General features: G+C 41.1%; 1 protein-coding gene across 1 annotated transcript in view; it reads left to right on the top strand.

Annotated features, from left to right (window-relative positions):
* Positions 1 to 14,486, top strand: part of STK39 (serine/threonine kinase 39) — a 258,475-nt gene that overhangs the window by 21,367 nt on the left and 222,622 nt on the right. The window lies entirely within an intron of this gene.

The raw sequence follows: 14,486 nt of genomic DNA, 5'->3' as shown, positions 1-14,486 counted from the left end.
TAAGCCACCCAGGCGCCCCAGGAGTCCTCAGATTCTGAGGCTATACTGAGGAGAGTACATTGGAGAGTACATTTCAGTATGCCCTGTCTGGAGATACCACTCACGAATTTGCCCATGATGATGTATTTGATTGTGGTGCTCTGTCCGAGGTTCCATGGCATCCTGTTGGCACCAGCACAATATTTACACAGGGTCTGTAGGAACCTGTGAGCACTTGAGACAGTTCCGGAACCAGCCTTCTGGGCAGACGCAGTGGTCCCTGATCTCTACCAAGGCCCAGTTTGCCCTGAGCCTCCACATTCTCTCTCTCTGTCGGCTTCTTGTCAGCAGTCTGCTGCCGGCAATGGGAGTTACAGGAGGGTCCTAGTGGAGGCAGTAAGGTGGAGGGGGGTGGAAAGGAGGGGAGGAGGGTCAGTCCCCGCCCTTTCCTGTTTCCCTGGGACCGGGACCAGTAACAGTGGCATTTGGAGATAGTACTTGTAATTTAGGCAGAGCTGCACATAGAAGCTTTTCTGGCTTGGCTCAGGTTTTAGGAGTTATGAGTTTGCTTATTAGCAGTTTATTTATCTCACTCTTTTTTTTTTCCCCCTCTTAGTGCCCATGTTGTGTTAAGAAAGTATAGTATATGTGTATAATTACCCACTTTTCATTTAAAAGGTGTATTGATTTCTTGTGTTGATCTTTCCTTACCCTTGAACCTTGACCTTTTGATGTCTTGATATTTCTAGAGATTAAAGGGGGGATGGCTATGATTCTTTAGGATGTTTGTCCTTTGCAAACAAAAAGAAATGGAATTTACACTATGGGCTGCCTAATGTTGCCAGGCTTTTGTGGCCCAGCTATTGGCACATGAGATTGTGTGGTGTGAAGTTGTAATCCTTTCGTTTTCTAATACTGCTGTTGCTTGTACTTTTATTATCTCGGCGGGTTCACATTTTGGCAGTGTTTGGACATCCGGTATTCTAATAATCCTTTAATTCCGTGTGTGTGTGTGTGTGTGTGTGTGTGTGTGTGTGTGTGTGCCCATTATGTACAGGTCAGTGCTCTGCATCATTTCACAAACTGTGCCGTGTGTTAACTGGAAGCTATTGTTCTTGTAAGAAACAATGACCACTGAAATCCTTATCTTGTGAGTGTTATGTCATAGAAGTCACAGTTATCAACTATTTGCTGGCAGTTCGAACATCTGCCTCCCCTGCTGAAACTCTGTCGCCTCCCACTTCCTACCTCGGCTCTGTCCCTGCTCCTTTGCACCAACTCCCATAGGAAAGGGGGGTTTACACTCACAGGGCAGATGGACAGCCTGTCAGATTCTGTGGTCATGTGGAGTTTATGTCAGGTTTGGCTGACAAAGGGTTCAAATGGTCATGACTCTTTCTTTCTTCTCCCTTCCTTCCTTCCTTCCTTATTTTCTTTTTCTTGTTTTTAAAGTTAATTTATTTTGAGAGAGATAGTGCACAAAGAGGCAGAGAGGGAGAGAGAGAGAGAGAAAGAGAGAAAATCCCAAGCAGGCTCCATGCTACCAGCACAGAGCCTGATGTGGGGCTCGAACTCATGTACCGTGAGATCATGACCTGAGCTGAAATCAAGAGTTGGGCGCTTAAGTGCCTGAGCCACCCAGAAATCCCAGGTGGTCATGATATCTGAAGCCAGCTTCTCTGAGAATGAAGGGAAGAAAAAAAAAAATACATTAGATGAAATCATTGGTGCTAAGTAATTGATAATTGAAACAAAATATATATTGTTGAAATGAGTACTATAATATTCCTCAACAAAAATTTGATTCCAGATCTCATATATATACATTTAGTAATTTGGTAAATATTTAACAAGTTTTTACATTGTGCTTAGGCCCATTAGAAAGATGGGTTTTGGGTGTACATATCAGAGAACAAAGGCAATTAGGCAATTAGGTTAGAAAACCCTAACCTAATGTTTTTTCTTGGTATTACACAAATAGCATTTAGTTGATCTAATTCTTTTTCTATGCATGCTTTTAAGTTTTCATATATGTTTTAGAGTTTGACCTGTAACTGTACCCTAATCTCTTTAGGTGTGATGATTTGGTGGTTAATTTTCCAGGAAGCAGGGAATGTTATGATATGTTCTGTATTTCTGACCATCCCAACCTAGAGGCTTTGGTAATTTCTGAGATTTGCTAATCCCACATTTTTTAATCCTACAGTGTTGTAAATGACTATATAATAGGCTTAACACACTCTGGGAGGTATTTATAGTTTTAGAGCAGACCTTGTTGACTGTGTGATTATTAAACCCTACTAGATGCTAGACACTGAGCCAAGCAATGGGAAAACAAAGATGATTCCTATTTTGGGAGGAGCCTGGGGACTGGTAAATGAGTTTGTTATTTTTATATTGGGTTGGTGAGCTTTTTGAGCTAGGGATGTCTTTCAACACTTTTTCCATCTAGACATGGTTTAACAGAGTATAGACAGATTCTCTAGTGTACAGTCCTTGCTTTTAAGTAGGAATTTAAGGCTTCCTAAATGGGTCCAACCCACTGTCATGCCGACTGGTATATTCTATGTACAGATGGCCTTGAGGTTTCCTGAAAGAGCTTAGTTCTCTGGTTTGTGGTCAGCCTCAAAGGTTAGGGATGCTACTCAAGGGCCCGCTTACTTCCCTTAAAATCCATTTCATGAGTGAAGAATTAACCTGCTTTTTCTGAACTCATCTTTGGGTCTCTGTCACGAGATGATAGTTTCATAAATGTGTCATAGTCGTCCTTCCTTTTATTCATCTTAAAACCCACTTTTTCCAATCTCCAGGGTACTCTTCTTTATTTTTACCCAGGAACTGGTGAACATTTTGATGCATCACCTTACTTGACTTCATGATTTTTAGACTTTAGCCATATCCTTCTCAATGTTTTTTCTCTAGACTAGAGCTCTCATATTTTTAGTCTTATCTTTGGAACTTAGTCACAGAAAACTCAGTAGCATTTTTTCATTCCTTCATATACATCAATGCCATCAAAACATACATTTTAATTCTTATGGCAGGAATGCTATGTGTGTAAGAGAAACCGTGGCCCTGGGACCAGGCAAAGTGCTTGCTTCTTCAAGGAAAAAAAAGGTCCAATTAAGTGATTCCATTATGAACTAATATGTAATGATCATTGAAATATTTTAGCATATGATGGGTGACGAATATGAGCAAAATTGTTTCAAAAAACAATGGCTACCCGATTGCCAAAACTTGTGATGGAGGGAGAATTGCTTCCTCGGTCAGAGGGCTCGTATTCTTCACTTGGATCATGGACTTGAGATGAATCAGTTGTGCCTCTGGCCCTTAGTCTCCTCATTTGTTCAGTGAGGAATTCTACTTGATGGCAAAACTTATTTTTATCAATGAAGTCTATGGTTCTGTGTTTTTAAACATCAGTTCTTTTTATGAAGTTACTTTTAAAAATCACTGATTTTTACTGATTACTAGCAAACTATGCTTATAATTAAGGATAGAGTCAAGTCACTCCAGTATTGTAGGGTTACTAACATTCTATTGTAAGTGCATACATTTGAGTATGGGGTGCCATCTGTGTTTCCTGTGTACATAATGAAAGAGCTTCTTAGGCTCTAGTTGGAAAAAATCTGGTATATGTCCTTCTCTTCCTATATCATCTTTATAAGGATATTTCACTGACAGGATTCATAGATAAATCGAGAGCTTACTTTCCTCAGAACAAAGTCACTGCCCTCATTTTGGTTTTCTGCTATAATGTTATTTTATTATTTCTTACTTCTCTTGATCTGTTCTTCCCTCCCTTCTCATTTTCTCTCTTTCTCTCTACTTACTGTACTTGTCTTTAAAAGAATGAATTAGCTATGATTTGTAGGTTATTTTGGAGAATAAAGCATTAGGTGTTTATTTTGCCTAATGGTCATTTGAGAGAATGGTTTAATTATCCCCTAATAGTTGTTGTCTGACATAGGCTTCTTCATACTTTTAAAATTAAGTTACAATATTTGTGGACCTCTGAGCAGCTCTAGCTAGAATGCATTTCTGCCCCTTTTAATTGAGGTTTAAAAAATTACCTTTTTTTTACATAACATTTAAAAAATTTTTTCTTTAATGTTTTATCCATTTCTAGGGGAGAGAGAGAGAGAGAGAGAGACAGTGCGAGCAGGGGAGGGCCAGAAGAGAGAGGGAGTAACAGACTCTGAAACAGGCTCCAGGCTCTGAGCTGGCAGTCAGCACAGAGCCCGGTGCGGGGCTCAAACCCACGAACCGCAAGATCATGACTTAAGCGAAAGTCGGACACCCAACCGACTAAGCCACCCAGGCGCCCCCAAAATTACATTTTTTAATATTTATTTTTGAGAGAGAGAGATCACTCAATCATGAGTGGGGGAAGGGCAGAGAGAGAGGGAGACACAGAATCTGAAGCAGGCTCCAGGCTCTGAGCTGTCAGCACAGAGCCCGACATGGGGCATGAAGTCACCAGCCGTGAGATCATGACCTGAGCCAAAGTCCGAAGCATAACCGACTGAGCCACTCAGGCACCCCAAGGTTTAAAAATTTAAAAAAAAAAACATTTTGTGTATGTGTAGTTTTACCTAATGTCTGTAATTGTATTGATACTTTTGTAAGCCTTGCTTATTGTAGAAAAAAATTATACTGGTTTGCGGATGCCAGCTTAAAAAGCTAGAAGCTATGCTGTACGATTTCCTTATTATATAAATGAAAGTATTTCTTCATGCTTTTTGAACCAAAGAATTTTTTAATTAGTAGATTAATTATTCATATCCCAACTCATTCTTTACCATATGTGGTAACACATTGCATTTGACGATTTCTTGTACAATCTTTTACAACAAGAGTATGGCATTAAAATACAAGCCTACTTTACTGAATGTACTATTTTGAGCATTTCAGGTCTCAGACATTAAATTTTGTACTGTTGCTTGAAACTTGACACTTAGTTTTGTAATTATTTTCATACACTTGATGTTTGTTTTTCCCAAAGTATAGTCCAACTGAGGGCAGGATTAGGAATAAGAGAATTTTGGATATTTTGAAGACATACATTTTTAAGAAATTAGAGAATAACTATTATATATGCAAAACTAATTTATTTTTACAGCTCTAAAGTTACATTAGCTGGCATGTGATTTGTGATTTGTTGGAAAAAAGTGTGATTTGGCTGGAGAAAACAATTTTTATTTTGGAACGTCAAATTTAAATGTTACAGTTGATTCAGATAATAAACGTACTAGTTGAATTTCTTTTTAAGTGCTTTTATACATGTATTAGAAAGACTTGCTGGGTCGGCCTGGGTGGCTCTGTTGGTTGAGTGTCTGACTTTGGCTCAGGTCATGATTTCACGGTTTGTGGGTTTGAGCCTTGCATGGGGCTCTGTGCTGACAGCTCAAAGCCTGGAACCTGCTTCAGATTCTGTGTCTCCCTCTCTCTCTGCCCCTCCCTTGCTCATGCTCTGTCTCTCTCTCTCAATAAACACTGAAAAAAGATTTTTAAAAATGGTTTGCTAAAATACTTAACACCTCATTTTTTTACCAAAGAGTAAGCAGAAATGAATATTGTAAGGACACATGTTTTTGGACTTACATGTGCTTAGTAACAGAGAACCCCAGTGCATACTTATTTTCAGAATAGGAGAAAATGAGGAAAACATGCCTAGATTGAATACAACTTTAGTTACATCTTGTTTATTTTTTATACCTCCCTTTTGCCACCCACATAGACTTCTGGAAAATGTTATTGGCTTGGGTTGAGACAAATAATTTTGTTCTTTCCTCTGTTATCTTCTTTATTTTGGTTTGGTTATTTCCACAATTAATTAGCTGCTGTGGAAACAGAAGGACTGTGGAACACTCAGGGTGAAGGTCTGAGTGTGTCAGGCAGGGCTTTGGCCGCTTTTGCAGGAGGGCTGTTCCCTGGCAGAACCCCAGGCTGTAGACTGGCCCCCAGCGGGGGGTGGGGGTCACCACAAAAATAGAAAAAGACACATTTGACCTCACTTTCTCATTGTTTGGTGAAGAAGCCAAATAGAGCAGCTGTGCTAAAAGTTGGCCCGGAGGTTTCCAACAACATAAATTGGCGGACAGAATTTCTTCCTGTTTCTGTTTTTAATGAAGTCTTTGACTTGACTTTTTCCAGGACTCCCAATCGTAGTCAATTAAATGATCAAACAGCTATTATTGATAGCTGAATCTGGTTCCGATTCCATGAAGGGCAACTTAAGAGCTTCCAGAAGTCATAGGGCATTCTTCTTACAGCTTGCTGAAGAACTTCTCAGCCGATGGCGGGAGAAATTGGCTCCTCCCCATTGGGTTTTCCTACAGTATTTCAGCATCACACTTTGATTCTTCCCTTCCTTTTCCTCTCCTTGTTTCTTTTGAAGAAGATAACTATACCAGCGGCTTCTTACGTGTCCAAGCAAAATTCTTCTGTTTTGTTTGGACAGTTTTTGCAGGGTGTCCAACTTTGTGACATCATCACCAAGCCAGAAGGCCCCGAGATGTGCGTTCTCTTTGGCCAGCAAGTAGATGTTTACCCTTTGTGATTTCCCTGCTGATTTCGAGGGATTTACCCACTGTTCGACTACCATGACTGTCTACTTTTTACAGTTGCTTCCTCTACTTGTAAATACTGCTCTGCAAACACTGAATAGGGCTGTCGTGGAATTTATGCTCCCGTTCTCCTGACTTCTTTTTTTTAAGTTCTTTATTTATTTTGAGAGAGAGACAGCACAAGTGGGGGAGGGACAGAAAGAGGGAGAGAGAGAATCCCAAACAGGCTTTGCACTGCCAGGGTAGGGCCTAATACAGGGCTTGAACCCACGAAACTGCAAGACCATGACCTGAGCCAAAACCATGAGTCGGATGCTCAACTGACTGAGCCACCCAGGCCCCTCCTTCACCCAATTTCTTAAAAATATTTTCCTGTCTTATCTAGACTTTTCCCATTTCTAATCCTGTCTTCAATGGACTGCACTTGGATAAACACAGATACAAAGTCCTATAAAAGTAGCTACAAAACTGAATGGCAAGGAACATTGGTTGATTCATTTGTAAAGGGTACAAGTTGAAATATTTGACTATTTCTTAAGTTTTTCTCTGTTGATACTCTTATTTGAAAAGAGGTGAGAGTTTGCTGCACACATGATACATAATTTTTTACAGTTGAAAGATCTCATGCTGACATTCTCCTGATTGAAAATGACAGTCCAAAAAGAAAAATACATTGCTTTCATAACAACTCTTTCAATCTTTTCCTTCCGTTTCTTGGCTGACATCTGAGATCATTGAGGTTTATAGGTTTTGCTTTTGTCTTTTTTTAATTTTGCCATGTACAGTTTCAGGCTATTTATGATTGGTGATTAGGTCACCCTTCACGATGATGCCGATGGTACAGAATTGCGAGCTGGAGAATGACTTTCTGAAGTGTTATTTAACGTGGCTATTATGCTCATCGTTTAAGGAATCCTTAGCCCACCAGGATGTTGCATACATTTTATTTTTCTTATTTAAAAAAATTTTTAATGTTTTATTTATTTTTGAGAGAGAGATAGAGACAGCGTGAGCAGGGGAGGGTCAGAGAGAGAGGGAGTCACAGAATCCAGAGACCGGCTCCAGGCTCTGAGCTGGCAGTCAGCACAGAGCCCGACGCAGGACTCGAACCCACGAACCGTGAGATCATGACCTGAGCCGAAGTCGGATGCTTAACCGACTGAGCCACCCAGGCGCCCCTGCATACATTTTAAAGATGTATCTGGTTATCTCTTGCATTTGGAAACATAGGTTTCATTTGATAGTATTTGTAAATAATACATATTTTCCCCTTTTTAAAGGATTGAAAGTTGCAGTGTGGAAATGTGCCTGAGAGGTAGATGTTTCAGTATTTTGTTGAAGGAGTGATGCATCTTAGTGCTTAGCTTCAAAACAGCGGTTCTCAACCTTGACCAAACAAGAGAATCACCTGGGAGCTTTTGAAACATTTCATTCCCAGCCTCTTATCCTAAACCAATTTGCATCAGCATCTCTGGTGTTAGGCTTCAGGCCCTGTTTTTTTTTTTTTTTTTAAAGCTCCCCAGGTGATTTCAATATGCAGCCAAGGTTGAAAACCACTGCTCTAGAATAAAGTTAGAAATAGCATCTTCTCAGATTTAACTGCACATGATGTTGGAGGCTGAGAGACTCGATTCCTAACTAAGACTGAGTGGGATATTTTGCCACCAATATCAGATGAAGAAGAATTTATTTAGGATTTATGTAAGCTGTGAAAATATGCTAATTTGGTTGAGTGTAGTTTAATAGTTTGAATTCAGAATCCATTTAAACTGTTCCTTTTCTGTAATGAAATTTCTTTCAGTGCTTTGTGAGTCTCCTGGTTTCAGGGACAAAAGACACTAGACCTAACTTTCCCTAATTTTTATATCTTCAAACTCTTTTCTGTGCTCTGTGGTTTTTATTTTTATTTTTAGAAGATTTTATTTTATTTTTTGTATATTTTAAAAATTATGTTTATTTTTGAGAGAGAGAGAGAGGGAGGCAGGGACAGAGAGAGGGAGACACAGAATCCCTANTCCTTTTTTTTTTTTTTTTTTTTTTTTTTTTTAGTTTTTGGGTTATTGGTAGTTTTGTAAAATTTTATTGTTGTTGTTAAGTTTTTCTTTTTTCTTCCCAAGGAATCCTATTTCTAGGCTATTCTGTGTGATATTCCCCCACCAAACCTGGACTGTGCCACGTGAGAAGCCCGTGTCATGCCCTGCTTGGGTAAACGTGGCTGGCTGGGCTGACACAGCAGCCGTGCGCGCGTGTCCCCCGTAGGACTGTCGTCCGCCCACCTGGCTCCCAGCACAGGGCTGCTGCTGTGGCTGCCGCTTCAGTGCTGGCAGATGGGGCGGCCTTTTTCTCACGATCCCGTTTTAGGCCGGTTTTCCCACTTGTGAAATTCCATGTGAGATGTGTTTCGGATGAAGCTGCACGAGCAGATCCAGCTTTCGGGTCCCCGGGGCAGATTAAATACTGGGCTTTGGCACCTGATGGCATGTCTGTCTTATTTCACTAGACGTCCGAGGCAGTCACTGGGTTATATAGTCCTGGACCGTAGTTTTGGCAAATGTGTTGCCCAGATTTCAGAGATCTGTAAGTTCTTCTGATCATGACCTGGTGTTCTTCTCTCCCTTTGAATGTTTACTAGTCTCCCCTATTTATCTTTGTTTCCCACCCCTTTCTTCAGCTCAGACTCAGCTAGGTGGTGCCGCTGGGCTTGCTCCCCTCAGGCTCTGACCCCATCGCCTTCACTGCAACCCATGGCGCTCCTTCCTTTCGCCTGTCCCCCACCCAAGTGCCTCTGTTTGCTTTCCTCCATTTTGTCACTCAGTCTGGTTTCTGGGCCTAAACAACCTACTTGGAAGCCTGATAGAAATGGAGAATTTCAGGCACCACCCCAGACCGACTGAATCAGAGTCTGCATTTTCACATGGTCCCCAGGTGATCTGTGTACACTTTCAAGTTTGAGAAGCATTGTTCCAAACCACGCATCTATGGATTGTGTCCTAGTTAAGGGCATGGAGTTTTAGAACCCGTTCATTTTGTAGGAAGAATTGGGTAAACCTTTTTTATTTTATTTTTTAAAGAGAGTGAGCATGAGCAGGGAAGGGGGGCAATGGGAGAGAGAGAATCTTAAGTAGGTTCCATGCTCAATGCAGAGCCCCATGCAGAGCATGTTCCCACGACCTTGAGATCATGACTTGAGCTGAAATCAAGAGTTGGAGCTCAACCAACTGAGCCACCCAGGCACCCTGAAGACTTTTTTAAAAATCATACCCACTTATTCATCTTTGGGCGATGCTTTTGCCACTTTTAGAAATAGGGAGAAATGAATATGTTTGGGAATAAAGGGCTTTGCCTACCCTGTGATAAAGTTAGGACATTGGGAAAAGCTTGGATAATTTATCTGGTAGACTGTTACCAAGGAACAATTCAAAAAGCAGCTGTCTTCACTGTTCTGAAAAGAAATGGAGAGAGTAGTTCTGTGGAAAGAACATTTGATTCAAGAAATATTTTCAAAATATAAAAAACATTTACAGTTGTCTTAATCTATCCGGGCTGCCATAAGAAAACTTCTATAGATTTGGTGGCTTATAATTCATAGTGATTTATGTCTCGCAGTTCTGGAGACTGGAGGTCCAAGGTCAAGGTGCTGGCATGGTCGAGTGGGAGCCTTCTTCTAGGTCACAGACTTCTCACTACTTCATGTGGCAGAAGGAGTGAGCTAGCTCTTTGGGGTCTCTTTTACACTGGCACAGACCTCATTCAGGAGAGCTCCCTCCTCAAGACCCAGTCACCTCTCAGAGGCCTCCTTTCCTAATGCCATCAGGCTTATGAATTCGGGGATGGGTACAAACATTCAGACCAGAGCAAAAATATAAATGTATAAATAAAATATTTTACATCTCTCTAGAAGGCAACTAAACAAAATGCTTACGTATAAACAAATAAGGGTTGGATGGGCAGGTAGAGTACCTCATTTGTTCTTCTATTAAGTGTATTTCTGTACTGCTTGTGGAAATATTACTTATCATGGCGGCTCAGTGGTAGCACATGTCATATGCTGAGGCAGAGTGACTGGTGTTTCTCCCTAAGTCAGGTTTTACCATATCTTTAAGTATTNATATGGAGCCCTAGCCAAGCCGTGAAGAAGGACAGTGAGGCTCCGAGGAAGGAGGTGAGGTTTTGAGTGGTCAGACTGATGGCAAGTCTGCTCTGAGGTTTTCTGCCTCTTCCTCTGTCTGCCCTCATGTTGGTCCTGGGGGTGTATTAGTAGGGGCAGTATCTACGTCCCCCCCCCCTTTTTCTCTTAAATCCTCAGGAATTTTATATATATATAATTAATATTATTATTATTTTAGAGAGAGAGCAGGAGAGGGACAGAGGCAGAGAGAGAGAGAGAAAGGGGGAGGGAGGGAATCCCAAGTAGGCCCCATGCTCAGTGCAGAGCCTAACTCATGACTTGATCCTATGACTCTGGGATTATGACCTGAGCTGAAAAGTAGAGTCAGACACTCAACTGACTGAGCCATCCAGGTGCCCCCAAATCTTCAGGACCTTTAAATGTCCATCTGGTACCTCTAAGACCCAAAATTTTGAAGCATTAGAACTTAAGTTATATCCACAGGTTAATTGAAAGAGTTTTTCTCTCCCTCCCTCCCTCTATCCATGTCCCCATCACCATTTCCCCTCTACCCCTTACACTCTCTCTCCCTCCCTCCCTCCCTCTCTCTCTCTTTCATACACATACACACACATACACCACACATGTATGCACGCACCCCTCTCCCCTCCACAGTTTGTTCACTGCAGTGTTAGAGAACCTGATACTCTGGGTAGGAAGTAATACTGCCCATCTAAATGGAAAGTGCAAGAAAACATGTTTTTTTTCCAGAGTCTGGCCCAATATTGTTTCAGTGCATTGGTTGTTTATTGTTCTTTTAGATTAAGCATTTAAAAGTTTGGAGTTAGAAAGCTAGATAAGCATTCATTTGCATTAAATATAAAATGACGAGAATGTGGATTAAAATGATGAGAATGTTTCAGAAACAGTATTCTTGTTTCTGTGAGTATCGGGGGGCATCTGTGTGGACTGGACCCCACCTCATGCTGCATGCCTTCCCAGCGGGCCCTCCGTCCCGTCCCCACAGTTGATCAGGTGCTGCTGACTTCAGGTAGGAAGAGCTTGGCCGGTGTCGCATTTCTCCTTCAGCAGCGTCTTGTGCTGTCAAAACCTAACACCAGAAACAGATGGAAACTGGGCCTCAGGTTTCGGATCTTGTTCAAAGGACAGGAGTAGCTGAGTTGAAAAGTGTCAGATTCAGAAAACCTGTAATTAGTTAATGGATGAGGGAAATGAGGAAGGGAAAGTGTCGTATAATGAAAATGGAAAAATTAGTGATTTTTCTCTGTTTATCCTTGGTAAAAAGCACTCATATAAGCATAGATATTAAGGTGTATGTATGTGGCATGTGGCATGGTATTTCAGTCAAGTATTCTGACACAGGGTCTAAGCAGTTTGAGGATTAGGTAGTACTGTAGATGCAAGGATTGCAGCCCCATGTGGAATATTCTGGCCAGGCCATGTAAAATTAATTCAAAGTTAACTAGATGCTCTTTATTATTTAAAGTATTTATAGGCTGCATAAATGCACTGTTATTTCATCATAAATACATAATAGCATAAATGAGGTTTCTTGGATGACTTACATTATTTTTCATGGCTTTTGGACGGCACCGTGAAAGGGAGTTACACTTGTCTGATACCCTTGATTGAAGACTAACTGAAGCTTTATTTTATTTTTTTCTAGCATGTTTTTTCTGTTTTTCTTTTTTTTAAATATAATTTATTGTCAGTTGGCTAACATACAGTGTATACAGTGTGCTTTTGGTTTTGGGGATAGATTCCCATGATACATCGCTTACATACAACCCAGTGCTCGTGGTGCCCTTCTCAGTACCCATCACCCATTCTCCCCTCTCCCCCAACCCCCTCATCAACACTCAGTTTCTTCTCTGTATTTAAGAGTCTTTTTAAAAAATTTTTTAAGTGTTTTATTTATTTCTGAGAGAGAGAGAGACGGAGAGAGAGAGAGACAGCACAAGCAGGGGAGGGTCAGAGAGAGAAGGAGACACAAAATCTGAAGCAGGCTCCAGGCTCTGAGCTAGCTGTTAGCAAGAGCCCAACACAAGGCTTGAACCCACAATCAATGAGATCATGACCTGAGCTGAAGTCGATGCTCAACCGACTGACCGCCCCAGGCACCCCGTCTGTATTTAAGAGTCTTTTATGGTTTGCTTCTCTGTTTATACCTGATTTTTTCCCTGGGTTTCTCCTGTTCCACATATGAGTGAAAACATATGGTATCTATCTTTCTCTGCCTGACTTATTTCACTTAGCATAATACCCTTGAGTTCCATCCACGTTGCTGCAAATGGAATGATTTCATTCTTCCTCATTGGCGAGTAGTATTCCATTGTACATATAAACCACATCTTCTTTATCCATTCACCAGTTGATGGGCATTTAGGCTCTTTCCATAATTTGACTATTGTTGACAGCACTGCTGTAAACGTAGGGGTCCATGTGCCCCTGTGCATCAGCACTCCTGTGTCCTTAGGATAAATTCCTAGTAGTGCTATTTCTGGGTTGTAGGGTAATTCTATTTTTAAATTTTTGAGGAAACTCCACACTGTTTTACAGAGTGGCTACACCAGTTGGCATTCCCACCAGCAGTGCAAGAGGGTTCCCCTTTCTCCACATCCTCGCCAGCATCTGTTGTTTCTGGACTTGTTAATTTTAGCCACTCTGACTGGTGTGAGATAGTATCTCAGTGTGGTTTTGATTTGTATTTCTCTGATGCTGGGTAATATTGGGCTTCTTTTCATGTGCCTGTTGGCCATCTGGATGTCTTCTTTTGGAAAAGTGTCTATCCATGTCTTCTCCCCATTTCTTCACTGGATTATTTGTTTTTCAGGTGTTGAGTTTGGTAAGTTCTTTATAGATTTTGGTTACCAACCCTTTATATGATATGTAATTTGCAACTATCTTTTCCCATTCTGTCAGTTGCCTTTTAGTTTTGTCAATTGTTCCCTTTGCAGTGCAGAAGCTTTTTATCTTGGTGAGGTCCCAGTAGTTCATTTTTGCTTTTATTTCCCTCACTTTTGGAGACTGAAACTTTATAGGAGTCATCTGGCAATAACTTAAAACAACACAGCAAAACCAATGGGAACTTGAGTATTGTAGGAAAATTTAGTTTATTGAAGTTGCTTGTTTGATTTCAAAACTTTATTGTTTTATATCTCTGTAGGAAAATTTTTTTCCTCTATAGTAGTAGCGTTTCCTAAACTGTAACCCATAAAGCATTCTATAACTGCATTGTTTATATGGATTCAAGGAGGACAGCTTATCTACTGTAGGACTTCTCAGAGCCTTTGACAGTATTAATATTCCCTGTGACCCTTTTAGAGTGAGATGTTTCCCAAGCTTATTTTGCTAGCCTGCCCCTCCCCCGCTTTTTTCTTGATGGACTATCTACCAAGAGATAGAGTTTGGGAAATTATGTTCTAGCATCTTCATAGGTATTTGCTCATTTACTTCTCAGCAGTCCTGAGAAGCAGAAACAGTTCTGGATGAAGAAGGATCTAAGATCCACCAGAGTTGAGGCTTGGCAGGAGGACCCAGGTCCCCCAATGACTCATTCAGCCTTTTCTTTCTCTGTTGCGGCCTTCCACGCAGGTAGGAGGCACTCAGTCATCTCAGTCATGTGCAGTGGGGGCTCTCCTGCTGAGTAAGGAGTGGTCTGGGTGATATGCCCACCTGCAGTATCTGTGTCCTGTGACCGGTCCACAGGACTCTATGGTCTCCTTTTTTCTTTTTTTAAGGTTTTTATTTATTTTTGGGAGAGAAAGAGGGAGAGAGAGCGAGCATGAGTGGGGTAGAGGCAGAGA

This window comes from Crocuta crocuta, unplaced genomic scaffold (genome assembly GCF_008692635.1).
Source record: "Crocuta crocuta isolate KB4526 unplaced genomic scaffold, BGI_CrCroc_1.0 scaffold219, whole genome shotgun sequence".
In the NCBI taxonomy this organism is placed as follows: domain Eukaryota; kingdom Metazoa; phylum Chordata; class Mammalia; order Carnivora; family Hyaenidae; genus Crocuta; species Crocuta crocuta.
This window is presented reverse-complemented; position numbering and strand designations above follow the sequence as displayed.